Genomic DNA, 27,719 nt, shown 5'->3' with positions numbered 1-27,719 from the left:
ATTCGACGAGTGTTACACGGTGTAAACTAATTTAGGTTTCGTTTATCAATTTATTTGTAAATCATAATCCACCAGTGTTTTTTAAAAGGGCATTTCAGTTATTCAAGAATCAAATGTTCCCAACTCGATTGGAATGAAAATGAGTCACAATATCAGATAACACTTTAAAGCATGATAAAAGAATAAAAATTACAAGGGAAAGTCGATTACAAAACTGTTAAATCGTGGCTTTGGTTTGGCCTTTATTGATTCGAACGATTTCAAAATTTGCATTTTCCTATTTATTATTGACAATGATACTCTCGTGATTAAACTAAAAAATAGCAGAATTAGTACAATTCTTATGAACCTGCATAAGAACGTTAATATCAGTAAAAGCTATCTAAGATTAACTAATTATGATAAATACCTGTAACGAGAAATTTCTTTGTACATTAACTGTAGATTGATCTGTGTTAAGTTGCGACTTACCTGAAACAAAAGGAAAACATAGAAGTTAGTGACAAAGAACAACATTATTTTAGTATTTTGAGTCCCTCAAAGACGAGGGACGAACATTCTGACTTTGAAAGACCATTAAAGTCAAGGTTCTGGACTTCGTGAACAATTATATATTCCACAATTAGGAATAGAAACTTGGTTAAATATAAAATATGTATTCCAGTAAAAAAAATTTGTGTATCTGCCACTTCTTCGCAGACATAAATTCCTATTTTCTAATAAGAACAGTAACGAAAAGTTACCCCACAAAATAGTCCCTTATATATTCATTCGTTTCGATGTACTATTTTAAATAATAGGCTCTCGTATCCAATACTAATAAAATATTTATTAATTTTTCCTGTTGTGTCTAGGACATTCATACATAGGATTTAGTTATTTTAGAGTGCAATTTCAGCTCTTTAAGTATTTGCATGTATTTCTTAAACATCTTATGCAACGAAGAATTGAAATTAGAATCAACTTGCTGCAACAATACGTTGCTGTTCGAAATATTTATATCGCTTGAAATATTCGAGCTGATTGGAAACGCATGAGAAAAATTTGAGATCACCGTGTACATTACGTGTTCTCGGGATAATACGGATAATCGTGTGCTCGAGTCACGTGGACGGTGACGGATTCCGATGGCGAAAAATCCGAGATGCTCGGGGAAAACTGAGATCTCGGTTTGCATTCGGGATCTTCAGGGAATAATTTGAGATCTTGATTCGATTCGGGTCTCGTTTCGTTTCGAATCTTCGGGTCTTGTCTTGCCTTGTCTCGAATGACGAGAACTTGCGCCATCGAATCAGGGCTACCCACGAAAATTCACTTTTCTAATTATAATCCCGCGTCATAAATTGCAAATTGTCTTCTGACGACCGTCTTGATTGATGCTGCAACTAACAGGGTGGATAATCGCTTTTGCCCATTGTACGAGTTAGCGCTTCTTTGTGCGTTTTGCTTTCTCTTGTGAACTGTAACGACACGTAATATGTCCAACCATATTTGTATAATACTTGAGATACCTGGCATTAAAGTCGGACGTAGCAAAAACTATGAAAACTTTTAGGATGACCTAATAGAAATAATGATAAAACGCTATCGATACGCGCTTCAATGGTGCAGTGGTTTCGTTTAGCTCGCGCACGGCTCGTCGATAGTATAAATGGCCTTTTGCATGCAAATTCCTCGGTGTCGGCCGTGAGATTAAAAAAGAGCAATCGGAATTGTGCAACTTCCGTTAGAACGACTCTCGTGTGAATTTGGCGACCTTCAAACAATTTTCGAACTTTCGTCGCGTTGATTGCCGTGGAATTCAAACTCGCTGACGAGAGTTGTTCGTACGTCCGAGTCGAGTTAACCAGGAATAATATCGATAATCGCGTAATTGCTCGACATACTTACAATTAGACGTAATCGTTGCATCGTTAGCGTAATAGGCGCCGCAATATGTTCCCGGGTGCGCACGGAATACCGCAAAACTTTGAAACATGCAAGAAGCCATGGTACATCGCGAAGTTGACCGTTTATTCGTGCTACCAGGGCACAAAGAAGAATTGAAAATCGTAGAACGTTGATTCAAACTAACTTTTAAACGTAATCAGAAAATTAGAGCGAAATTGTAACAGTTCAGTTCGATTGTCTGTTCGGTACAATAATCCCTCGCTTGATGACAGAATTTTTGCTCCGTCGCTTCGACGCGGAAACTTTCTCCTCGCTATTTTTCTGTTCTGCACGAGAGACGTGCATTGTAATGTTCAAATTCAATGGTATAATATAACACAGCAAAGCATCGGCTTTAAATATTTATAAACTATCGAAAAACAAACATGTCGCGTTAAAATACGTTGTCTTCCGTACGGTGACTCGCGTTTCGACAAAAATAGACCACCGATGATGCCGTCGAACGGAATTTTTTATACATTTAAAGCTCCTCCGTGCCACGATAACAAGAAAGCATGACGAGTATGAATACGACGGTTTTAATTAAATTTTTAATTGCCACAGTTCATACTATTCGCATTGTAATTATTTCGTAGCGACTTCTTTTAATTACTACGTATGCTTGTACCGATACCTAAGTATAACGCTTGTTCGATGACGTACAGGATGAACCGCGTAATACAAGGACCTTACAATTATTCTGTCGTCGATGAACCCATAAAAATTTTGGTTGCATAACACGGTACGTGTATTTGTTTCGAATATTTCAAGCTTCGAGTTTATTAAATACCTTCCGAGTATACTTCTTCTATTTACGTACATTATTTTTAGAAATTCAAACGTCCCAAGAATTTTATAGCAATTTCGTGTCTATAATCTAGAAGACTAACCTCGCGCATCCGTTTAGGCGAACGATGCTTTGATTGTTGCGGCAAAGTACGCGCACGATAACTCGTACTCTCGCGCGTACTTGCCGACAAATTAATGGCAATGAAGGATTGGATAGGAAATGAAATGATGGGACTTCCTGTTGTTTCTTGTCGCTAGATTTTCAAGAATTCCACAGCCTGCGTGTGATTCCCGATGATTTGGAAGACTTGTCCAACGAGACTAGACGTTAATATCGACGTTCGATGTTTGCTTTTGTTTGCACTACCATGCGTTGGGCAAAGTATAAGTTCGTTCGCGCGTCCCGTCTATTCAAACGAGATTTTTTCCAACCTAACGACTGCCCGATCTCGAACTGGGTCCGTTTGTATTCCACGGTTCCCTGATTTCGCGTCAGGTTCGTCCGTGCATTTACCAATCTCATGGCAGTTCCCTGATTTTCGCGGCAGGTACACCCGACCTCCTAGCGCCCGAGTTTGTCTGCGAATTTCATCCTAGCGACTCTCCGATTTCGCATCGGGTTCGTTTACAAAGTTACACCCTCATGCGGCTCCCTGATTTCGCATCAGGTTCGTCTGCACGTGATTCCATTCCTAGAAGCTACCCTGGTCTCGCACCAGGTTCGTCCTCGCTTCCAACAATCCTAACGGTTGCCTGATTTCGTATCGGGTTCGTCCGCCACTCTCCACTAACAAATTGAAACCATATTCCTTTGGAAACACCCTCTCTGGCCAACCTCTCGCGTTGTTTACAGCCCTGGCTCCGGTAATAACAGACAGAAATATTTCGTATCGATGACTTTAACCTTCAACCCCCTTTCCACCCTGCGGTATGCACAACTGTATCTAAACGACCATGCAAACGACCATGTTTCTTCGAATGTTCGTAAAAAGTTTACAATAAAATTATATTGCTTACGGTTTAAGAGATTTATGTAAATATTTTCTCGCTAGGATTCACAAGATTCTAGAAATTGTATTATTATTAATTCAATTATTCCTCGGAGTTGAATTCTCCTTTGAAAGAAAAGAGTGGCACGAGCTAATTACGACTGGACTCTTAGATTTGGGTTAGGTTTGCTTTTGAGCGGTCAAAAAAATTCTATGAAGCAATTTTCGTTAGATTTGGTCACGAAGATACCTTATATTCGTTTATACAACGGGATAACCGATATTATACTACTGTTATAAAATAATGAGGCGACAGTAGGTGCAGCTTACCGAGCCGGTAAGTAGGTTGCCATAGCTCACTCGTCTGTGGTATGTGCACCTATCCGCACGATTGTGCCAGACGGCTATATAGCAGGCACTGAGAAATATGGAATCGCATAGTACAAATATAGCGAAGTGCCGATAATTACAAGCAAATAATTTTACTTAGTAAGATTTTGTGAGTTTACAAGCGATTCGTGGCTTTCCAATTGCACACAATAAAATCGAACCTTTCTTAAATCATTTAATAACCGAAACAATTATTTTATACGCGTAAAATTGTCTGCAATTTATTATTTAAGATATAGAACCAGAGTACCAATATTAGTAAAACAAATATGAATTAAAAATACTTAATGGATGCTGATACCCGTCCAATGCAAAAATACATAATTGATATAAAAAGTATCAAACAAAATAGCATGTTTTCATTTCTATTTATAATAATTCTTTACAAGATACTCCTAAAAGAGCGAATATTTTGAAGTATCGACAAATGCCTATATATCCCTTATCGAAAGGGCCTTCAAACGCGCTTCTTTGTACTCGTCCAAATGAAATATTAATTAGGGTTTCGTTGCTAAGAGATAGACGCGCTCACTGTGACATCGTATTTGCGATTGCTCAATTTTAAATGTCAATTAGTGTCTCCGCGTTTAAAAGGTGGACGCTGGAATTGCTACAAGACACGCTGATACAATGTTTGCGTTTAACTCAAGTTGCATTTTCGAACATTTCTTGAAACGAAATAGTTTTTGTTGTTAGGTAACAGGGGAAGGTTTAAGCTGTCTAATAATGTAGTTTAAATGGTTTCACAAACTTTTGAGAATAATATACATAATTTTGAAATTAAAATGCGACTTGTACGCAAGTAAATGGTCGCTATTGTATAATGTAAGGGGGATTGGAAGAAATTCCAGTGGCGTCAAAGATAGGAAGCTAGTCTGTGTCGTGCGTACCTCGACAGTGGGATAGTTAACTGCCTTAGTAGTTGTGTTTCAAGAACGAACCAAAGCAGATGCGTGTCTGTGAGAAGACTGTCATCGGCCAATAGGTCATACTGTTTATAATTGTCGCTTAACTTCGACGTAACAAAGGTGGTGTCAAATATTCAGATGCAAAAGTCGACACGAACGATACGTCCGGTAGAAACTCCTACTAGTATTTTTCTCGGTCTCTCTGCATTATGAATAGGATTAGCTAAAATGCGTCGACGAGAACCACTGGGAATATTCCAGCATTGGTGAAAAGTGTCAGTAATCATCACATTGAAATTGTTATCTACTATTACAAATTTCAAACCGTCGCGTGTCAGTCAAATCCTATTTCCGATACAAAACTTAATTTATATTTTTAAGGAAATAAGCAAGAGAAAGTGTAAACGAAATTTCTATGGTTTATCTTTTTTAAAGTAACGTACATACGTAGAAATCGAGGAAAATAAAAGGTACGGGAATCAAACTCACAGTTTCACAAATTCATCGCAAACACGAACAAGCATAAAATTGTTTAGATTCATAAATTTTGAGATTAATTCGATTTTCGATCGTTAATCGTCGTGAGCGATTAACATTTAATACTATCGTCAATCGTTACAGGTAATTAATTACAATAATTGCCTAACATTAATCACTATTCATTCTGATGAATTTTTGATTGGATCGGGCAGTGGAGAAAAATTTATCGATTAATGGTCGGCTCGGTTTGGCGTATCTGTACACACTTTACGTATATCCTGCACGTTTTGCATATAATCTGCACAGATACGTGATCACGCACACGTTTCACGCAAACGTCAAACACACATGACGCACAACAAATAACAAATACAACACATGCGTAACACGATTACTGTATAATAAATGGTCACTTGTTTTTTCATCAGCTACCAATGTTACGAAGTTAAAAAAAAGTCAAAGTGATCTTAGTTCTGCATGCAATAAAAGGTTTCTTGGAAAATATTTACTATTGAAACTCGTTGCGATAGGAGAGTAACTTTTGTCGAAAACATTTTTTCATCAGAATAATAATACGAATGTCAGTCCAAGTTCCCATTGTGGTAATTTTATTCTATCGAGCTGTGCATTTGCATGAACATCCGGCAGTCAAGTCATAAGGTATCGGTATTTGTGCAATAAAAGAACAGTCGACGAAAACGATATGCTTGTTTAATCTGAAAATAGCAAACACGAGTTGGCTCGCTAATCAAACAGCAAAAACCGCGTCATAGAAACACAGACCGTAGCAAGTATAAAAACTCTTGAATACCGTCGGCGTCATCTCTGAATCAAGCATTAAGAGCCGTTAACTACATCGTGGTTCCATTTATAAATCGAGAGTTAAATGTTCGTTTACACTACGTGTGCACTATACAGGGTGCCCCGTTTAAATATCTTCGAATCGATGATACTAAAACATGTTTCAGACAAAATGTACGTGATTTTGAAGGAGTATTCTTCACTATATAATCCTATTTATTATTGTTTCGTCAGTGAGTATGGGACTGTTCCAGTATATTTCACGTGTGCAGTTTTCCACGACCTTTTGGAGAATATATTTACTGCAAGTTTTACTTGATATATACATAGTACTTTCTACATTTATCTGTTTCTCTATTGTCTTTTATTATGTGCTTCTTATAACTTCTCGTGTCGATTACTCGATCCTGTATGGCTATTGCGAGCTCTATTATTCTTTATCATTATGTTTCTATCAAGTAACAGTAAAGACGTAAATCACGAACAGCGTTCTCCATAAAATAAATCAAACGGACATTTCACCGGCACTCAGCCACCATGGTCTATTGTGCGTAATGGATTAACGCGCGGCCCTCTACGTAGAAATGAAATATGACACAAACTAGCATCGGAACGAGAATACTTTCGAGTATCGGGTAAGAGAAATAGCGGGAACGCTTGGTCGCCAAGAAACGTCTTCGCGTTCCGTGACTTGACGCGACACACCTGTTTGTCGAAGCATGTTGTTGGGGCCGAGTGAAAAGCCTGCCTTATGACCGGTCTTCCTCATGCACTTGTCTCTCGTTCATGTTTGTTGCTTTGTCGAACGGCAAACCAACTTTGGAAGAAGGATGAACACGCGTGATGCAACGGAGATTGGCAAGTGTAGCCGAGAACCGGTTGCGGACGCAGTTCCCTCGTGCTTCTCAATTTGTCTGCTTAAAATGTAAAGGCGCACGGCGAAAATTTTTCACGTTTCCACCGTAAAAGAAGCTGGTCCGCGAACCGACACGGTCCTTCCTACAATTCCCACCGTTTAACTCTGATTTCAAATCTCGATAATACATTTTCGATATTCTTTTTTCTTACTTATAAACAAATACTCATCGACGAGATCCTTAAAGTACATTTAAAAAAAAATAATAAAAGTTTCGTACAGAGTTCATGATATAAATGTTACGAAAAGTAACAGAGATTTACTAATATAAAATATATTAGTTTCTACTGCTCAATATGTATATATACAGAATGCAAATTAATGATCAGCTCTGTAATAACATTTCATAAATGAGATATTCAGAAAGGATGATAAATTCATATTTTTAATCAGGGTTGACTGCGCAATGCATATAGTAGCTTAATAGCATGAATATTCATTATCGATATCTGTGACATCGATAAAATCGAACACAGTTGCTTCTATTTTCATATCTAGTATACAGTATGCGAAGAAACGATAAGTTCATATTATTGGCTATAATTTTCAAGAAAATCGATAGAGCTCAACCGATATAAAGAAGAATATACTTATCGTAACATTTTGCTTAAAAATATCAATTTATTACGATATATTTTCCCTGAGTTGTAATAAATTATTCCGAGTGAATCTATAATTTCATTACGTATTAACGTCGAAGGTCAGAAAGAAAACACAAAATGGGAAACGGTATGTCCAGTACCACTCTGAAATTATACTTACATAACGTGAACATCATTACGAAGTAATTAAAGCGCGCGTGAATTGGTGGCTCGAACGATAGAGGTTTAATAACTGCAATAACTTCCTTATTATCGTTTGAAATTGCTTCTGTATTTCGTGAAAATAACATGCAACGGATGGTCGATGTTTTTACGATCGGTGATTCGCGATCTTTAACTGAAAAACGATACTAAACAAATATTTTTATCCGCTCGTCGAATTTTAGAATATGGTTCTGAATGAAATGTCGATGAAACTTATGAGCGACGGCTGGCATAACAGAAACAAATAGACAATTGTTTTTCAAACCAATATTTTCACTTCTGCGATAGTCGAATAGGCATTCGAACGTGTAAAATTCGGTATTCACTTGTTGCATATCGTGGTATTGGTGTGGACGGAGTAAACAGTGCATCGTTGCATTTCAAATTAGATATAAAGATACGCAAGTGGACTCGATCAACCATTTTCTCGTTTCTTCATTAGGTTGAACTACTGTGCAAACTTTATCAAATTACGAGCGTGCTTCTAAAGGAAAAATTTGATTGTTTTACAATTTTACATTCGTATTTCGAGTTTGAGAACATCCTGTACGATCAAATTCGTTTATCTAGATGTAAACGTTGATTATTTCAACGAAAAATTACACGAACCGTTCGCCCCCCGTCGGATTCATACAAATTGGGTTCCGCTTTATTATTACATCCACGTACTGTGTGTGAAATTACTTATAGAAAAAGAACGTGCACAGAAAAGATTAAAAAATACCATAAACTGTTGGAAATGTTTTTTTAATAAATTTGTCCGCTTGGATCGTTTGATTTGGCCATTGTGGGTGGTGATGATACGTGAAAAAATCGTATCGCTAAATGATTTGCGACGGAGATAGGATACAAAGATATGCAACAAGTGGATACTGGGCTTAATACTTGGTGTGTGGGGGGAGAGGGGATACAGTACGAGAATAAGCAACAAGTGGATACCGGTTTTAAGATAATCGATCGTCAGCTGGCCGATCTTGAGGTTTATTTTTCACTGTAATAACGCGATTCCAGTTCCGGAGAACACACGAGTTGTTTATATTAGTCGCCGATTGCGTAACCGTGCACGTAGTGTTCTTTGCACGTTGAAATCGAACACCTCTTACGGATGTTCAAGGATATCTTGTGATTTTACGACCGTCAGACTATGCGAAATGTACACTCGTTAATTTTAAGCACACACCGTGAAGTAACGGTTACATAATATTGGAACAGAATGGAATTCGTACGAGCCAGGCCTGCAGAGACGCGTAACACGAGCATATTGTTCTTTCGCACTGCAGGGCAAAATTTTAACCCTATTTTTGTATAATTAGATATTTACAGAAGAATATATACAGGGTGTTCGGCCACCCTTGGGAAAAATTTTAATAGGGGATTCTAGAGGCCAAAATAAGACGAAAATCCAAGAATACCAATTTGTTGATGGAAGCTTCGTTAAAAAGTTATTAACGTTTAAAGTTCCGTTCGTACTGAATTTTTTCTCGAAAGTGGGTAGGATTTCGGGAGTATGTGTATTCACCAAAAATGATTGTAATTGACCCCCGCAACTGAAAATAATTTTTCCAAAACGATTTAAAATTTTTTTTCCCCGTCGAAAAATTTCACACCTTTTCGAATTTTTTTCTAGAAAGTGGGTAGGATCTCGAGGGTATGTGTAATGACCAAAAATGATTGTAATTGACCCCCGCAACCGAAAATAATTTTTCCAGGACAATTTGAAATTGTAGAATTTAATTGTTAATAACTTTTATCTAACTCCATCAACAAATTGGTATTCTTGTTTTTCGTCTTATTTTGGCCTCTAGAATCCCCCATTAAAATTTTTCCCAGGAGTGGCCCAACACCCTGTATAAGGTTCTGCCATGTTTTAACGGTGAAACTTTCAAGCTTTATTACAAAATTATAACGAAAATGCCTGAATTATTCACGAAATCTGCGATAAGTTTCAAATTCAATTTTCTTCCAAGTAAATGTATTCAATGTATTTAACGATAGATGTGAAAAAAGCGAATGTTAAAGAATAAACAACATGTTTGGAGTAGATTGGGAATGGAGTAAAGTCAAGTCGAGACCACGAGGTTCATTCAGTTCTATCGTTCTTAGACGCTTGTTTCTCAATAATGATCGCCATTGATGAAATTCTGACGTTAGCAAATGGCACGTAACAGCCGCTATACGCAATTACAAGTAACACACGCGTCGTACGACGATTTATGGCATTTGCAAGCCTGGGGGGTTCGCTCGACGAAACTTTTTTCGTTGGCAGCTGTTGCTTCCGAGCGAGATACCTTTTCGTAAGAGAATCGGCGAGTCTCTGAATACATAAACCGATTCGCTGTTAGAGATCTGTTCGTGGCTGGTCCACGATTATGCATAACTTATTTAGAAAGAGCTAACAAAAATAGACAGTACATTTTTCGTGAGTTGAATTTTCTAAATATTTTCAAGACTACTTTAATACCGTAGTTTTATTTTTGCAATATCCGTTTCTGCATTGTCTGGTCTAATTTTATCGCGTTTCGATCATTCTATATTCTTTCAGTGATGTTCTTCAGCTCGATGATATTCGCACTTCCTGTTAATAGTCTTTACTTAATTTCGGTAATCGTGGATTTCCCGATATGGAACGTCCTCTGAAAAATCTATTTGCAATATTCTTTATTTAATTCTGGTAATCGTGGACTTGTCGATACGGAACATTCTTAATTCTGGAAAATATGTATGCAACGCAGGCGCGGATGGCTACGAATTATTGCTTATAGCGATAAGTTAAGTATAACTAAGTAACGATTTACGAAGACGCGTTGCCAAGTGTACATATTTACGAGCACGTGGGAAACGCGATTTATTTCAAAAGGAACGAAATGACAGTAACAGGTGGAAGGTCCCACCGCCTTGGCTCCCGATTTGCATGTGACCCAGTCCCCAGCTAATCGTGAATGGTAGTTGGCCTCCGGATTAGACTCTCGACCGTTCATACGCGAATGGCAACGTTTTACGCAAACGTAATTTCAGTCCACCAGTGATCCGTGCCGTGGCGATGTCGCAAACACGACTTCACGCCTCGTCAACCTCGAAACGGAACAATGAAAAATAACGTAATGCAATCGACGGTTTCATATCTCTCGCCTACCGTCCAGGAAAAACGAGCACAAGCACGCACTATAGAGAACCGTGAATAATACTTCGCGAGAAGGCACCATGACGTAAGAAACATGCTTCTCGACTCCGTCCGTGGTGTACGCTTCGATGACAATCTACTATTAGTCATCCGCGTGTGCGAGACAAAATAACGACCTGGCCAATGGTGATGTAACTTCATGAACTTGGCTCGGTAGTCGATCATTAGAAGTCGAAATCGCAGTCAATAAAACTCGTATTCCCTTCAGGCACGAGACTTTTGGATAACACCACTTCCAGAAACGTGTAGAATTATATCAGAATAACAGACGAGAAAGAAACGTCGATAGAATTAATTTAATAAATTTAATTTATTTCTATTATTCAAATTCTGGTATTTTTATTCGACGAGCAGTACATTAAATTTGGATCTGGACAAGAAATTTGTCTATGGCAGTTTTGAGTTGATAAATGCGATCGATCACTTTTGAAAATTTATAACTCGTAAACTCTCCCTTAAAATATTAAAATAAGTTTAATGAATTAGATTGTCCAAAAAGTTTCTTCAATTCTTAAATAAAGGGCTGCTGGATCTCGCTAAAACGAAACTATCGATGATTTATTTTTTTAAAGGGATTTGTATAACGAAATGAAGTCTTATTTTCTTTTTTTTTAAACCAAGTTACTTGCAACCTTTAATTTTCATGCAAATTCCGATCTAGACCAACTTTTGCAGCCAGTTCCATTTCAAATTATTGGATATTACATTTGTATTTTAATATAAAGGGTGTTCGGCCACACCGGGAAAAAATTTTAATGGAAAATTCTAGAGGCCAAAATAAGACGAACATCAAGAATATCAATTTCTTGATTGAGGCTTCGTTAAAAAGTTATAAAAAAAATTAAATTAAAAAATTTCAAATCATTCTGGAAAAATTATTTTCGGTTACGTGGGTCAATTACAGTGGTCAATAGACAAACCCCCGAAATCTTATCCACTTTCGAAAAAAAAATTCGAGTAGGTACTGAAATTTTTGGACGAAATTAAAAAATTTCTAATCATACTAAAAAAATTATATTTAGGTGAAGGAGTCAATTACAAGCATTTTTGGTCATTATACATACCCTCAAAATCCTATCCACTTTTGAGAAAAAAATTCCTTACCAAAAATATAATTTTAGGCCAGAAATGTCTGCCCGAATTTTCATGCGAATCTTTAAAACGTCATAACTTTTGAACGGATTGGACGATTTTAATGTTTAAAAAAGCAAACTACGCGTATTTTGGCGGAGAATATGTACAAATCGCAAAAATATTCGAAAAGTTGTTCCTTCACCCCGCAAAATGAGAAAAACCCCATGAAAATGGTCGAATTTTCAAATAGCCATAACTCCTACAATAGTGAATATATTTAAATGAAACTTTTTTTTGAAGTAGAGCCCACGGGTACCTACAAAAAAGTATTAAACAACTTTTCTGTAAAGCGTCAAATAAATGTATTAAAAATGAATAACGAATTTTTAAGAAAAATCGACAGGTGGTAGGTGCTGAAATTCTTTGGCGAAAAAAAAATATTTCAAATCGTTCTGGAAAAATTATTTTCGGTTGCGGGGATTAATTACAATCATTTTTTATCATTAGGCATACCCTCGAAATCCTACCCACTTTTGAGAAAAAAATTCGAGAAGGTGTGAAATTTGTCGACAAAATTAAAAAATTTCAAATCGTTGTGGAAAAATTATTTTCATTTACGAGGGTCAATTGCAGTCATTTTTGGTGAATAGACATACCCCCGAAATCTTGCGCACTTTCGAGAAAAAATTCAGTACGAGCGAAACTTTAAATGTTAATAACTTTTTAACGAAGCCTCCATCAAGAAATTGATATTCTTTATTTTCGTCTTATTTTGGCCTCTAAAATCTTCCATTAAAATTTTTCCCAGGGGTGGCCGAACATCGTGTATAAGAGGGTCGATATCTAACGATGATGCTGTCGTACCCCCGTTCTTTGGAACGGAGCAAACTGAGCAATTTATTTACAAAAATCGTTCGTATGAAATCGTGTTTGGTACCATTTTCACCGTAAAAACGTCGCGCTTCCGTGCAAAGCACTCTCACGATAACGAAATAACAAATTTTGATATTTGTCGCTTCGATGATTACTTCGTAATCCGAAATGTGAGTCGCGTGTCGAGTTTCGAGGAACGTTGAAGATAAAACAGAGCCTGGCTCGGGTGCTAACAGTTCGAAGGTGTGGCGAGGATGCCCGAACGACTGAAATAAAGGGTGAAAAACTGATGGGAACACAGGAGATACTGTACTTTATGCGAAGGAACACTTTCTTAATGATCGTATTCATGAAACAAAGGAGAGACCGTTAGCATTCTGCAATCTAATTAAAAGCAGTGAACGAAATGGCACCCACTGCGAGTAAAATAGAGCAACGACACCAGTCCTGGGTAGGTTCGGTGTCTAATAATTCGATCTCAACGTTAATGCAAATTCAAACTTGTATTTATCGTTGTGCATTTATGAGAGCAATATTAATATGATAATGAGTTCTTTCGATTTAATATATTCTGGAAAGCAGATCCTATATGTAATTCAGTATACGTGCACGCACAGTTGCGAACGGTTGTCACGTTCGTTGACATCATTCATCGATTATGTCATACGAGGGCGCGCGATAAGGAGATTTATGCCCGTCCGCGACCCTTTTTTCTGTTCCTGGTTTGCGCGAATAAGGAAGACTCGCTAGTAATGGCCGTTGATCTAATAGGGATTTAATATTTCTAGCGCCACGGGACCTTCCTTTCCTGGCCAGGGACAGTATCAATTCACCGCGACATTGTTCCGTTTTTAAACTCCCAAGCGACAGTCGTATTAATTCATACCTTTATCACGCGCGCGCGAACCGTTCTGCTTTCTCTTCTACCATCGTCCCGCATACAGGTCGTTTCTGAAAAGTCGGGTAACTTGTTACGGTCGATGGACATCTACATGTGCCCTACAAACTGGAATCACTGAAAAGTCGACCGATACGCTGCACCGAATATCCACATGGTATTTCGCGATACCGCACAGTAACTAATTTCATAGATCTAGATGGACAAAATGGAAATATTAATGTTATCGAAACAGCCCCAAATCCCATAAATTTATTTCATATATACTGTAAAATGCCTAACTTCATGAAAATCGTTTGATTGCTAGGTAAAATAACACTGTATTCATTCATATTGTACGGACAGTTTTTTATGCCAATAGGTTATTCAAGCCGAAAGCTATTATACATTTATCAAATATCAAATATTTTTTTTGTTCTGTGATAACTCTTGTTATGAAACACTCACTGTCACCTACATATTAAATAAAAAACTTCATCGATCATCGTAACACGACTGCTATTATTTTCTATAATACTTATGTAATAAAAAAGATCATACGTGATTACGTTTACACCTCGACTACTATAATAATAGCCAGTAGTATCTTGTTTTCCCTTTCGCTAGTAAAATGGTCGTCGTTTTCACTCTTCCGTCGTTTCCTAGATGATTGATGTGAAGAATTAAGCGTTGCTCTTTTTACTTGTAAACAAGTGAACTTGATAAGATATAATGTTATAATTGTAAAACAAATGACTGTTGAATTCCCCGTTCGTTAAGTAATGTATCTAACTTTTGTTCAGAAATTTGTACGGATAATAATTAATAAAACAAATCGTTAATATATTGATTATTCGTTAGTTACAAAAAGTCAGTATTTTTGAACGTATATCCCCCAAAAATGAGCTCTAAAATATTCGAAATAATTGTTCGTCTCATAACAGGGAAACCATAAGACTGACCGGTTAGTTAAGATCGTTTTATGCAGGAATGGATGCAGCTATAAAAATTGTTGGTACGACCCTGACGACAGCTATTATAATGTATCGTATCTTTATCGTTCGTTCGTCCTTCTTTCTTTGTTAATAAAAGGAATGTTAACGACCCTGTACGTGCGCAGGACTCCGTCGAAGAAACACCTGCGGACCGTTTAGAGGCCAACGTCCACTTATGATCAGCTGAGACTGGGTCAAATGCAAAGTAGGAAACACGATAGTACGCTCTCCTCGATTCATTCCGCTTCCACTCGATTCACAGGTACTTCGTAGAACGCTTTACAGAAACGAGATAAAAATTTTACGGTGAAGCAATTTTAATAGCGGGATATCGGTGTACGTAACTCATTACCAACCGCATTTCTGTGACATAATTAACCGAAGCGAATGTTTCTCACGTTCGAGCATAGACGATATGCAACGCGATTTAAAATCATTACGATCATCGAGTGCGAGTAACTTTCAGAGGAAAAAAACACATACGTAAGCCTTAAATATTCTATAAAACTTTGTCCAAACAGTTATTTAAATAAGTATTAAAAATTAAGTTATTAAAAATAAGTATTCTACTAATAATACAGGAATGCATAATATTTCTTTGACAAACGCGAAAACTTGGAGACCTCTGAAGAAAGGACACCAAAAGAAAGAAAAAAACCAAATTTAACGAAACTTTTACTACCGTATTCGTAAGATACAGTGACCCCCTGACCAATGACTTAATTACAAGCATATTTTAGTCAGTGATTAAAAGTAAATATATTTTTCGATCATAGGAATTTAACGATTAAAGTAGGCACGACGCGAAACGTGGCTTCTATCGTGACAACGTTCGACCATTACCGGTACGTTTCAACGCTCGAGCTAGAACAACAACATTCTATTGTTCTATTCGTTCTTAAATCGTGCAACGTGCACGGTAATGTCGTCGAAGCGGGTTGGTACAGTAAAAGGCCAATGGCCGTTCGCAATCAGCTGAGCGCGGTGTTACGTACAAATCAAGATTCGAGGAGGCGAGCTCGCCTCGACATCGCCAATTTGTTTCTCACTCGTGTTATATCGCGCGAGTCTGTAAAAGTCGGTCGTTGAAACCGGCGGTTGCAACATTGACCTCGGTCCTTGACATTCGAGGCTGCACTCTCGATGTCGACGATTCCCGCGGCACGGGTCATCGTATTCGTCGACTTTAAACTACGCTTATTGTGGCCGCCGCATAAGCGCGTCAGCCCCGCCGGGCGCAAACGCTCCTCTTGCAAAATCGTTTCGTAATGGCATAAGTTAGAGGCGTCCGTCGTTCGAAGTCGTTTATCGGCGCGACTGTGCGTTAGCCGTTGTGCAAATTGCTAATACACGCCCGCGCGCGAATTCTTTCGAACAGGTGAACCCCTTATAGGTTTACGCAATCTCTGTACTCGATGTTTTGTGCAACGCGTTTTTATTCCTCGCACGCAAGAACCGTCGATCAGTTACGCGACTACGCATTTTCAGAATCAGGTTTCCAGGCGAGGTATGTTCGGCCACCCCTGGGAAAAATTTTAATGGGAGATTCTAGAGGCCAAAATAAGACGAAAATCAAGAATATCAATTTCTTGATTAAGGCTTCGTTAAAAAATTATTAAAAATTAAATTAAAAAATTTCAAATCGCTCTGGAAAAATTATTTGCGATTGCGGGGGTCAATTACAGTCATTTTTGGTCAATAAACATACCCCCGAAATCTTACCCACTTTCGAGAAAAAAATTCGAGTAGGTACTGAAATTTTTGGGCAAAATTAAAAAATTTCTAATCATACTAAAAAAATTATATTTAGTTGCAGGGGTCAATTACAAGCATTTTTGGTCAACAGACATACCCCCGAAATCCTACTCAGTTTCGAGAAAAAAATTCCTTACCGAAAATATAATTTCTGGCCAGAAATGTCTGCCCGAATTTTCATGCGAATCTTTAAAACGTCATAACTTCTGAACGGATTGGACGATTTTAATGTTTCAAACGGCAAATAACGCGTATTTTAGTGAAGAATATGTAGAAATAGCAAAAATATTCGGAAAGTTGTTCCTTCACCCCGCAAAATGAGAAAAACCCCATAAAAATGGTAGAATTTTCAAATAGCCATAACTCCTAAAATAATGAATATATTTAAATGAAACTTTTTTCTGAAGTAGAGTCCATGGGTACCTACAAAAAAGTATTAAACAACTTTTCTGTATAGCGTCAAATAAATTTATTAAAAATGAATAACGAATTTTTAAGAAAAATCGACAGGGTGCTGAAATTTTTCGGCGATAAAAAAAATGTTCAAATCGTTCTAAAAAAATTATTGTCGATTGCGGGGGTTAATTACAATCTTTTTTTATCATTAGGCATGCCCTCGAAATCCTACCCACTTTCGAGAAAAAAATTCGAGAAGGTGTGAAATTTGTCGACAAAATTAAAAAATTTCAAATCGTTCTGGAAAAATTATTTCCGTTTGCGGGGGTCAATTGCAGTGATTTTTGGTGATTAAACATACCCCCGAAATCTTGCGCATTTTCGAGAAAAAAATTCAGTACGAGCGAAACTTTAAATGTTAATAACTATTTAACGAAGCTTCCATCAACAAATTAGCATTCTTGATTTTGGTCTTATTTTGGCCTCTAGAATCTCCCGTTAAAATTTTACCCAGGTGTGGCCGAATACGCTGTATACGCAAAAATACACACGGTGTAAAAATAATGTTGGGAATCATCGATTATCGCGATACGAAATCAGATTTATCTTTATTTGGAACCTCTAACTTGTCCGTATATAAAAATGGTACGAAATGCGTAATGAAAATGTTTTTGGAATTTTTCTTTGTTTGAAATCTGATCGAGTAAAGAATGAAGTTGTGTACATGCGTCATAATTGTTTTCGAAATTCCTTATAGGTTGCAGAGTAAAAATTGCATTCTTATGAAAAAACCTAACGCTTTTTTGTTAACGATCAATAATTGTAATAAATACCTGTGACGAGAAATTTCTTTCGTAATTAGCTATGGATTCGTCTGAGTTTAGTTTTCGTGACTTACCTGAAACAAAAAGGAAAGACCAGGTTAATGACAAAGAACAATAATTGTAACTCAAGGTGAGTCAGGGGTGGGAAATCTTTTTGCATTATTTACCTCTTAGACAAACAGTATTCCATGAAATTAATTTTTTACGTAATACCTCTAACTACCTATATATGCAGTCCAAAATAGCACGCGATATTTAGCCATATTTATTGAATATTAAATTCATGTCGATAATTGATAATAGTGGTCGATGTTTACCAACCGCAATATCATCGCATAAATATAAGCAATTAAAGGCACACACTTACTATTTATCAACATGGATTTTATTACCGAATAAATATAAAATACCATTAACTATGTTTCATTTGACCGAAAAAAAAGAAATTTTCGACGACTTTTCTAGGCATGGAAAACTGTCGATCGAAATTTCTCAGTGTTGCAACGGTGGATTGCTCCAGCCGTTGACTTTTCACATGAAAGCGGGCAGAATTCCATCGAAGGGCGCCGTCGGACTTTTCGATGCCAATAAATGTCGGTTATAAAACTCGTTTTCTAGTCGGTCCACTGACACACTGACGCGCGTTCCGCCGCGTGTGCCACCTTTTTCAAGATGCTTTAACTTTCTCGCGCTCGTAACGTTGCACTTTTCAGAAAAATGGCCCCCGGTTCGTGCAATCGGTATTTCAGAACGAGCTAAGATACTTCCAAAAAAGACGATCCAACGTCAAAACAATTTATTTTTTTTCTTCCAACGTGCACGAAAAGAAACCGGCACTGTTTTCGTTCTTAATGAATTGTTTTATACGATGCAACACTTTGAAAACTTTACGGCCATTACCGTCGAACGAAGTTTTCCTTAGTCGAACGCGACTGGTTTCTTCTGCCTTGTTGAACATTTGTATCTGTGCCGCGCGAATTATCACGAGATGCCCCTAATTATTTTACGCTGCTTAACACGTTAAATATCGTGCGGATTATCGGCGTTATTCAGCACCGTAAGAGAGCGGTCCTCGAAGGATGATTTTATTAAGTAGTTTCACGAGTCTTCGTCTAAGTAACTATGCTTCCTTTTAATTATAACATGTTCGAATCGACGTATAATTACAAATAAACCAAATAAGGTGTACTTGAGAAACGAAGGGATCAGAGGATGTAGATTATGTTACAAATATGAATTTTGGAGTGAATCGAGTTTAAAATTAATTTTCTTATATTTTTTAATGTTACTAATGATATTATGGTTTTATAATTTCGCGTCTATTACTTTCTAATTTTCTACGTCAATCTTTTCTAAACTTGAAATTTCTCTCTCTTACGCATGAAATTTTGCAACATTTCTGGCTACGCAGTATATTTTCGGTAAAGAATTTTTTTTCTCGAAAGTATGTAGGATTTCGGGGGTATGTGTATTGACCAAAAATGATTGTAATTGACCCCCGCAACCGAAAATAATTTTTCCAGAATGATTTGAAACTTTTTAATTTAATTTCTGAATAACTTTTTAACGAAGCCTCAGTTAAGAAATTGATATTCTAGATTTTCATCTTATTTTGGCCTCTAGAATCTCCCATTAAAATTTTTTTCAGGGTTGGCCCGCATAAAAATGAAGTCGTTACGAACATGGTTAATATAACCGAAATTATTCCTACGCGAACGAATATTAGTTTCACCTTAAAAGAGAACGTGGCAAGTAACCGTAACGATCAAATTTAGTAATAGTGAAAAGCGAGATACAATCTACGTCTATACTCCATGCAAGGAAAATTCTGTGAAAGCGAAACGTCTGTACGCGAAAAAATATCCAAACAGAAATCGACCATCTCATTACGCGTATCGAAAGCTTAGTGGAAGACTCGGTAATTGGGGACTTGGCAACTTCAACGTGGAAAGGTTTATAGGACTACCAATGTTCCTCACAGTCCAGAATAAAAAGAAGTCGTTGAAAGGGTAAATCGAACTATAGAGAAGACGAGATGCATGCTCGATGATTCCAGTTTAACGCGTTGACTGCCATACCAAACCTCTCGAATTGTCCACGAAAACGAAACTTTATTTTTAAACAATTGGAAACTACCCACAATTTGTCATAGAATTTATTTTTATTTATTATCTAATCTTGAGAATTAATTTTTTTAGCTCTTCACTAAAACACTTGCTTCTTTCATTCCAGTACCCGATGTAGCCAAACACATTCAAATTGAATATTTCTTTGCAATTAAAAAGCGTCGAATGATCGAAATCATGGAAACTGTAGGTCCCCGCGGTCTGTTAATAAAGTCAATTTACAAGTATTCTGCCATCGTTTACAAATTGCGTTAGAAACATGCAATCAGCTCGGTATCAACGTGCAACCGCGGTGTTTCCTTGCGCAATCCATTAACACGCGTCACCTGACGTTGCTTTACTCTTCCTTCGCAGTCCATTGTTGTTTCGCCGGTTCGTGACTCGCGTGAATGCAACGAAGGATTGCGTGCAGCATCGTTGATGCGTCATGCATTTTCCACCATGGAATATTTTCAACGTTCCGAGTGACTACAATAATCCAACAAAAATTTTTTACAGTCTACGATACGCCGTTTCTGTGCGTTTACCACCGTCTATGCGCGGGACAGAAGCTCTAACAAAACGAACGAAATGAAAAGGAGATGCACGCCTTCGAGTGCAAATATCCCTCGACGAAGAAAACAAACGGGCTGGCAATTTTGTTGTTATGCATATCTCGTGACGTTTAATTAAAATAAGTTTTCCGAACTTCATTATTCCTTTGTGAAGCTTTAAAAGATGTACAATAGTTTTTCATTTGTATCTCGGAAACTATTAAATGGCCGTAGCTAAAATTTTATATTTATCACTTCTCCCTTACATTCTAAATTTAGTGTCGATGCTTTTCGGAAAAATGATCTTCCATTGTTGAAATTTTTGATAGAGTGGTGCGTCATAAAAGATTAGAGAAGTACAGTAATGCCCCTATGGATGCAGTCCCGACGTGCGTCTACTAATGGAGGAAGTAGGCATTCTGGGAATCGCTGGTGTTATCTCCTTTTCGCTTCGTTTGCTTTTCAGTGGAAGCGAGAAATAATAAGCTTGTCCGACACAGAAAGAACTTCGACGACTAATCGTTGACTGTGTCGTGTGACTCGTTGTCAGCGTAGGGTAATAAAAAAAGGAGACTCGCTCGATCGAAACAATTTTATGCAGGGTCGTTCCTGACGTGGATGCGAAAGGTGTCCCCGCAATGAACTGTTGACAACGTAACGATTGGTTTTATTATGCAAAATGAAGGTAGTCCAACTTTTGGAGCATCTTTTCGTGAATTTGAAAATGTTTCGCATTGTAATTTTCGCTATGAATTCTGTCAAGATAGATTTTTAAAGAACACATCGAAGAATCATTTGTCGTTGTAGGTTCTATTATCATACTTAGAATTATAGAACTCGTAAATATTATTTATTAGCAATTTCTATCGAATTTGATCGTTACAACGATATTGATCTATATTCGAATTAAAAGAAAAATCAAATTGAAATCCAACCGTCCTACGCCAACTTTGGAAAACACTGGATGGAGTCGAAACCATACGACTACGTGGTTTTATAAAAATACGCATCGAACGAGCAGTGCGTGAACGGTCATTACACGTGCTTAGAATTTAACATAAAATTACCGCGCATTATTCGAGTATGTATGCACCTGTAGAAGCTAAAACATCGCTTAGCAAGCTGTCTTATTATCGACAACGTAGCAAATTGGAGATGCTATCTTGAAAAACGTATCAATTTAACCGACGTAATCGCTCGAGTTAATGTCTTTGTGTCTATGATGCTCGACAGACACAATCGTGAGACGGATTAAAATCCCCCCGTCCGTTGATCGTCGTGTTCCTAAAGCATTCTTGCTGTGCCGTATTTACCTGTCCGTCTGCTTAGCCGCACAGACTCAAAGATTTATTATGTAACTTCCCGCGTGCCAGCTTATAAGGAAGTCAAGGATGTTTGAAAGTGTAGTCGTTACAGTATACTCTTCCCTTGGCATTCTTTGCGATTTTATTCCCATTGTCCACTCTCTTTCATCGCCAATTGTTTTACACGTATTCTTCTCCAAGGAGTGTCCTAAAGCATTTTTCTGTCGCGAGGCACGTTTCTTTTCCTGGCCGTTTTTAACAGACGATAGTTTTCGCTCGTAAAGCAAATGACATTGCAGATAAGATTCCACTATCGTATATTTATGATAATGATACTCGAAGTAGAATACTATTAGTGGCGGTCGTAAACCGTGTTGCAGCGAATTATTAAAATATTCGATCATTGTGTTTGTCTTTATTGTTGCATAATCTACTTTATTTCTGATAAGTAACTGTTACTGTATTCATAATTATCTTAAAGGCATTGAAACTCCAAATATGATAAAAAATTATGGAGCATGAAATAGGGAAAATAGTATTCAACAATATCGAGTTAGATATATGCAAGACAAAAATTTCAAACGATTCTACGGAAAGAATTTATAGAAAATAGCAAAGGACATTCAAGAAAATTTTAGTGTGAACATCCTTATTGTACATAGTACCACTGTACAATACTATTGTTCCTACATTATTATTCCATTGCACTTAATTTTCCTGGCGCATTTAATAATAATAAGCAAAGAATATTTCCATATCAATTACAAAGGCTTCTGCTGTTTATTCAGCGGATTTTATAAAGGCGACTAAGCGATCGAGCGTAGCGGATAATTTTCTTGAACGAGCCATTGTATATAATAAGCTATAATCGGCAGTGTCCATGTTCCTAAAGAATTATCTGGGTATCGATACTCGTGTACCATCAATATTTCGTTTAATTACTTCGGCTCGTGACTGGTATTTCCTAATGATGACTCACTCGACGTACCAAGTTCCGAGAGATTAGCTGCAATATATCATCTCGCGTTGCACTGAAACTTAACACTGCTTATCCTGCGCACACACGAGGAAACCAGCCGCCCAACGTTACTCAGGATATTCGCGAACCTGGCAAACGGATGCTGCCTGAAAAATGGATAAGTTATCCGCGATATTCGCTTTATCAGCATCGTTCGGGAAGAGCCAGACAGAGAAACAATGGCACAAAAAATATGTGACGCTCGCGAGGGAAGATCTATAAGTGGATCGACCAGAACTCGTATCAGTATTAAAAGAATCGTGCTTCGAGTCGTTGTTTCGTTAACCTTTTCGTGCCACAACACACTGGAGTCCTGATTTATTTTTTGTTATTATATAATCTGTATAGAACAGGTATTCTCAATCGAGGTCATTATGGTCTTCCATTCACACTAATTGCTTGGAGGTCACGAGCGAAAGATGTTGAAAAATGGAAAGCAAAAACTACTGCGCGGACCATGAAAAATATTATCAAAATTATGAATATGAAATTTAAAATCTGTGCAAAAATTGAGAAACACTGGTTTAGAGCGACACTCGAGTGCTTACCACTATCAAGAAAATTGTTTATAGTATGAACATTATGGCCGATGCTATGCCAGCCTCGATACGCTTGAAGAATTGAAATAGTGATGTTATAAAATCTATGTGGGGAGTCTCTAGACGTCATAGTGAGTGCTTCGTGTACAGATATCATCTACTAGTCATTATTGTCATCATTAATACACTTTTAATGACTATTAAAAGGTCAAGCAATTAGCTGGCACGATTGGTTTCCATTTTGTACGTAATTAAGTTTTTTGTTCTTTCTGTTGAAATTCTTTGGATAGGATTTAATAGTTCGTTTTAAATGCTTTTGCATCGAGAAAATTTAACTCTTTAAACTCGTCAAAAAAATTGTTTCTATAAATAAGAAAATTTAATTAACTGCGTTGATGAATTTATGCGTTGCATGTTCTACGAATTTGACGGATAACTGTCTTTGAAATATGTATCTGCTTCTTTAAAGATACGTGACGTTCGCAACAATAATATGTATCTACATGACGTCTCGTTAATTCTTTGGTTGACGACTGAAACACGTTGCACAGAAGTTTAAACAAACTGCGAAAGAATTCAAGGACTTCGTTTCTTTTGCATATTCTCTCCTCGGTTTACTAATGAAACGCTAATATTGATATTAAAGTACGTGTACGAATTGCTTAACACGGAATTATTGTGTGAACATGTCGTTAAGAAGAATACGTTTAAAGCTGACGACACATTTATTAATATAATAAGTATTACAGTCGTATATTTTGATGACAATTTCAATGATGTTTTTATCGCCGATTGCAAATAAACTTTCAGCAACGAAGGCACTTATTATTACAAAGAAGGCTAACCTTGGTAAACCGCACTTCTAATCTACGACCGAAATAGAAATATGTAAAATATATGTATAATAATCACTTTATAATGTTATATAAGTCACTCGATTTTACTTTGTTAGTCATTTTTATATTCTCAATGTAGCTAACTCTTGTATCTCTTCGAATTTGTTCTATCAAAATGGCGGCTATTAATGTTACAAATGAACACAGCTGCTCGGTTTAATGAAACCCAAGAGTACGGTAATGTTTTTGGCAAATATCCGAACGCAAAACAAAGTTAATAAGCGGGGCATCGCTTTACGTCGATTCTACTGGCTAATTTTAGTTTATTCTTGAATTTTGTAACATTCTGAAAGCAACTACATACGTATTTTTTAATTTGAATAATCGTGACCACTAAAAAAATGACATTGGGTGAAAAATGGAAAATACCAATTTCGTAATAATAAGTCGTAAAAGATATCGAACATAAAATCTTTGTTTAAAATAATTAAACGTTGTTTCATTACTAAAATAGAGGTACACGTGAATCATATAAAGTTCCTTCCTTTGGGATTTAACGCGACTCCTATAATCAGGATTACTATTCATTTTGTCCCATACCATTAGAAGTACAATAAAACAGTTTTAGAGAAAGAAATTAATTTTCGTTTCCTGACAAATGCTAAAAAAACTTGACCCTTTGGACCAGTCATTTTTTATTTATCGAACGCCGATGATGGCTCGTACGACTACCTATCGAGTGCTAAACTTTTCAGAGTAACGTGTTAAAATGGTCAAGCGATTTAACCTTCGAAACGCTTAGTGGCGTTGACGCAGCGACTTGGAAAAGTCGTGTCCTCGTTGCGTCGTCTTATTTGAACTACAAAGCTGCCTAGTAGCACATTCAGTTAGGAACTTGTGAAATACGTTAAATGGCTTCGCCTTGCGAGTCTAAATAGACGTGCGTGAAATGAGAACTGGTTACGCATTAATTAAGTAAACTGTAATTAAAATGGTGCTTACGTGTTCTTTTTTTTCTCCGTTTAACATTAAAGACTGCTCGAAGGAAACGAGTATGTAGGATCGGTTCCAGAAACTGTGACGAGATATAACATTCTTCCGAATAAAGATAGAAAATATTGTTGGGGGGAAAAACGATACTAAACGATTATTTCTTTTTTATGAGATTGAACTATGAAGTCCACAAGAAATTACGTTTTAAATAGTTGCACATTCGTTTGTCGAAGTTTGCAACTTTTGCGTATTTTTTCAAAAAACAGGTTTTACGAATTAATTTTTTTTATCGATAGGGAACAGCCTTTCGAAATAAATGTCCCGTTAAGCCGCAGAGTTGTTTGTGCAACGAGAAAATTATTATTTTGCAAATCTTGGCACCCAAGACGACATTTAAACGTAGAGAAAAAAAGCTGGTTCTGGTTTCTTGAAACTTCCTCTATGTAATACATAACGTCCAGCGCAGATATATCATAATTAACATCTCAATTAGCTGTTAAAGGTCACGGAATAACCTGTTTCATGTAACTGACCCGTACGCATCAGCTGTGGTCAGCAGACCGTATCGCGTTCATGTTATGTTGTTTGAATGAAGTTTACAATCGAAATCGGCAAATCTCGTATGTTAGATTAATTTAACCACAAGCGTACTCGGAATCCGAGTTCCAACATAGGATCTTTTACTATGTGATTCGTAATTTATAGTTTACGTTCAGTATTTTTCCCCATGGGATGATACGTATCTGTGAATTTTGTCCATTATACTAATCGCAGAAGCTCACCACCTCCACTCGATCGGCCCTTACGTCGGATTGCATTCCGTTGAGCAATCGCTAATGTTTTCTAATCGTGATCGATTAAACGCAATTATGATTTGTTTCCCATATTTTTTTTCACGGTGTAATTTCCTGCGACAGTCATCGGTAAAGATCGAAAATGATCTCATTGCCAATGACACAAGCTGAAAAGCTTTCATTAGCTGGCATTGGATTCTTCCGGTTACAAGGATTGCTACGCTAGTATCGCACTATCTTGCAAAAGGCATTCGCGGATTTACAGGAAACAGAAACGCATTTCGTAAAAGTTTACTGGCAACTGAAACGATTCCTGTTAATATACAGAGTGAATCTCGTAAGACGACTCTAAATAATTCATAAATTATTTGCTATTCGAAACTACGTTTCAAACAAAAGTTGAATGATATCAAATAATTGTTTTATTAAGGCTTGGGTCAGGTAAAGTCACGCCACTCGAGAATGTTAGATGACAAAGGAAACTATAAAATAGATACAAAATGTACCCGGCGTTAAAGCGTTTCATTCTACGGAATCGACGATTCCGGAAACACCCATTGCTTAAGTTAATATGGACTACCTGCTAATTTCAATTGTAGATATCATTAAAACAAAACATAACGTGAGCGCGGTTCGCTTTCTAGATCGTAGCGACTTAGCATGGGCCACTTATCTGAAACAACCCACCCCGTGATCTTTAGTAGCTAATTGAGATGTTAATTATGATACATCCACGCTAGAAACGGCGTGTTTTATAGAGGAACGTTTAAGGAACCAGTACACATTTTTCCAGACATTTACACCACGGTTTAAAAATAAATACAATATAATACAATTGTAAAAAGAACAAGCAAGACTATGTTTTCATGACCTTTCGTATAAGCATCCAAAAGTTTATTTTCACAACTAGTCCAGCAGTTACAATTTGAAAAAAATTGATACTATTCAAATAGTTGAAAAAAAACATGTCTCAATAATTTTTTGAACATCGAAGATACGATGAAATATTACTAAAGGCTACAGTATATTCGAATTTCTGCAAAATTCGAAACATTACTTCGAGCGAAATGACCCTAGACAGGAGTTGGATAAATTTTATTCGTTAACGGTGAATACGAATTTTAGACTCACTCGTTAAGCAGCTTTCGCACACGACTTCGCCCGCCTAAATGTCGGTTTCAAAAATCCGTTAATGGGTTCTAATTTACGAACGAATTCGCGAACGGAAGTTAGTTCCGCGAATCTAAAATTTGTATTCGTTAGAGTAAAATGACCCCAAAGTCTGCCCTATCTAATTGCATGAAGTATTCGAAGTAATTCCTAAATGGGAATCAATTTTAATTAATCACCGAGTCCCTGTATCTGTTCTAACGGCCCTCGATTCGCGGCATACATTACGCAATTACGTAAATACCATAAGAAGATCTCGTGTAATGCAATAATCCGTTCCACCATGGCGTTTTGTACGCTGGATCGTTGAACGTAAACATGGTTCACCGATTGGCAGGTAAAGTGACACATAGAATTACCACAATCGGAACACCTCCGTTATTAATAGTGATGTCTCAGATGGTACACGCAACACTGCCACGT

The 27,719-nt window shown here is 37.1% G+C and overlaps 1 protein-coding gene and 1 long non-coding RNA gene across 18 annotated transcripts in view; both read right to left on the bottom strand.

The window, feature by feature from the left end:
* The window catches only part of LOC143346633 (CUGBP Elav-like family member 1-A), a 504,287-nt gene that overhangs the window by 38,048 nt on the left and 438,520 nt on the right, over positions 1–27,719 (bottom strand). The gene's annotated exons all lie outside the window — the stretch shown is intronic.
* LOC143347117 (uncharacterized) lies at positions 397–27,632 on the bottom strand. Its single transcript, XR_013080554.1, has 3 exons — positions 27,541–27,632; positions 17,993–18,057; positions 397–471 (listed from the first exon to the last, which is right to left on the bottom strand). It is a non-coding gene; the product is annotated as an uncharacterized LOC143347117 (long non-coding RNA).

This window comes from Colletes latitarsis, chromosome 10 (genome assembly GCF_051014445.1).
Source record: "Colletes latitarsis isolate SP2378_abdomen chromosome 10, iyColLati1, whole genome shotgun sequence".
In the NCBI taxonomy this organism is placed as follows: Eukaryota; Metazoa; Arthropoda; class Insecta; order Hymenoptera; family Colletidae; genus Colletes; species Colletes latitarsis.
The sequence above is the reverse complement of the archived record's forward strand: the minus strand, read 5'-3'. Positions and strand labels throughout refer to the sequence as shown.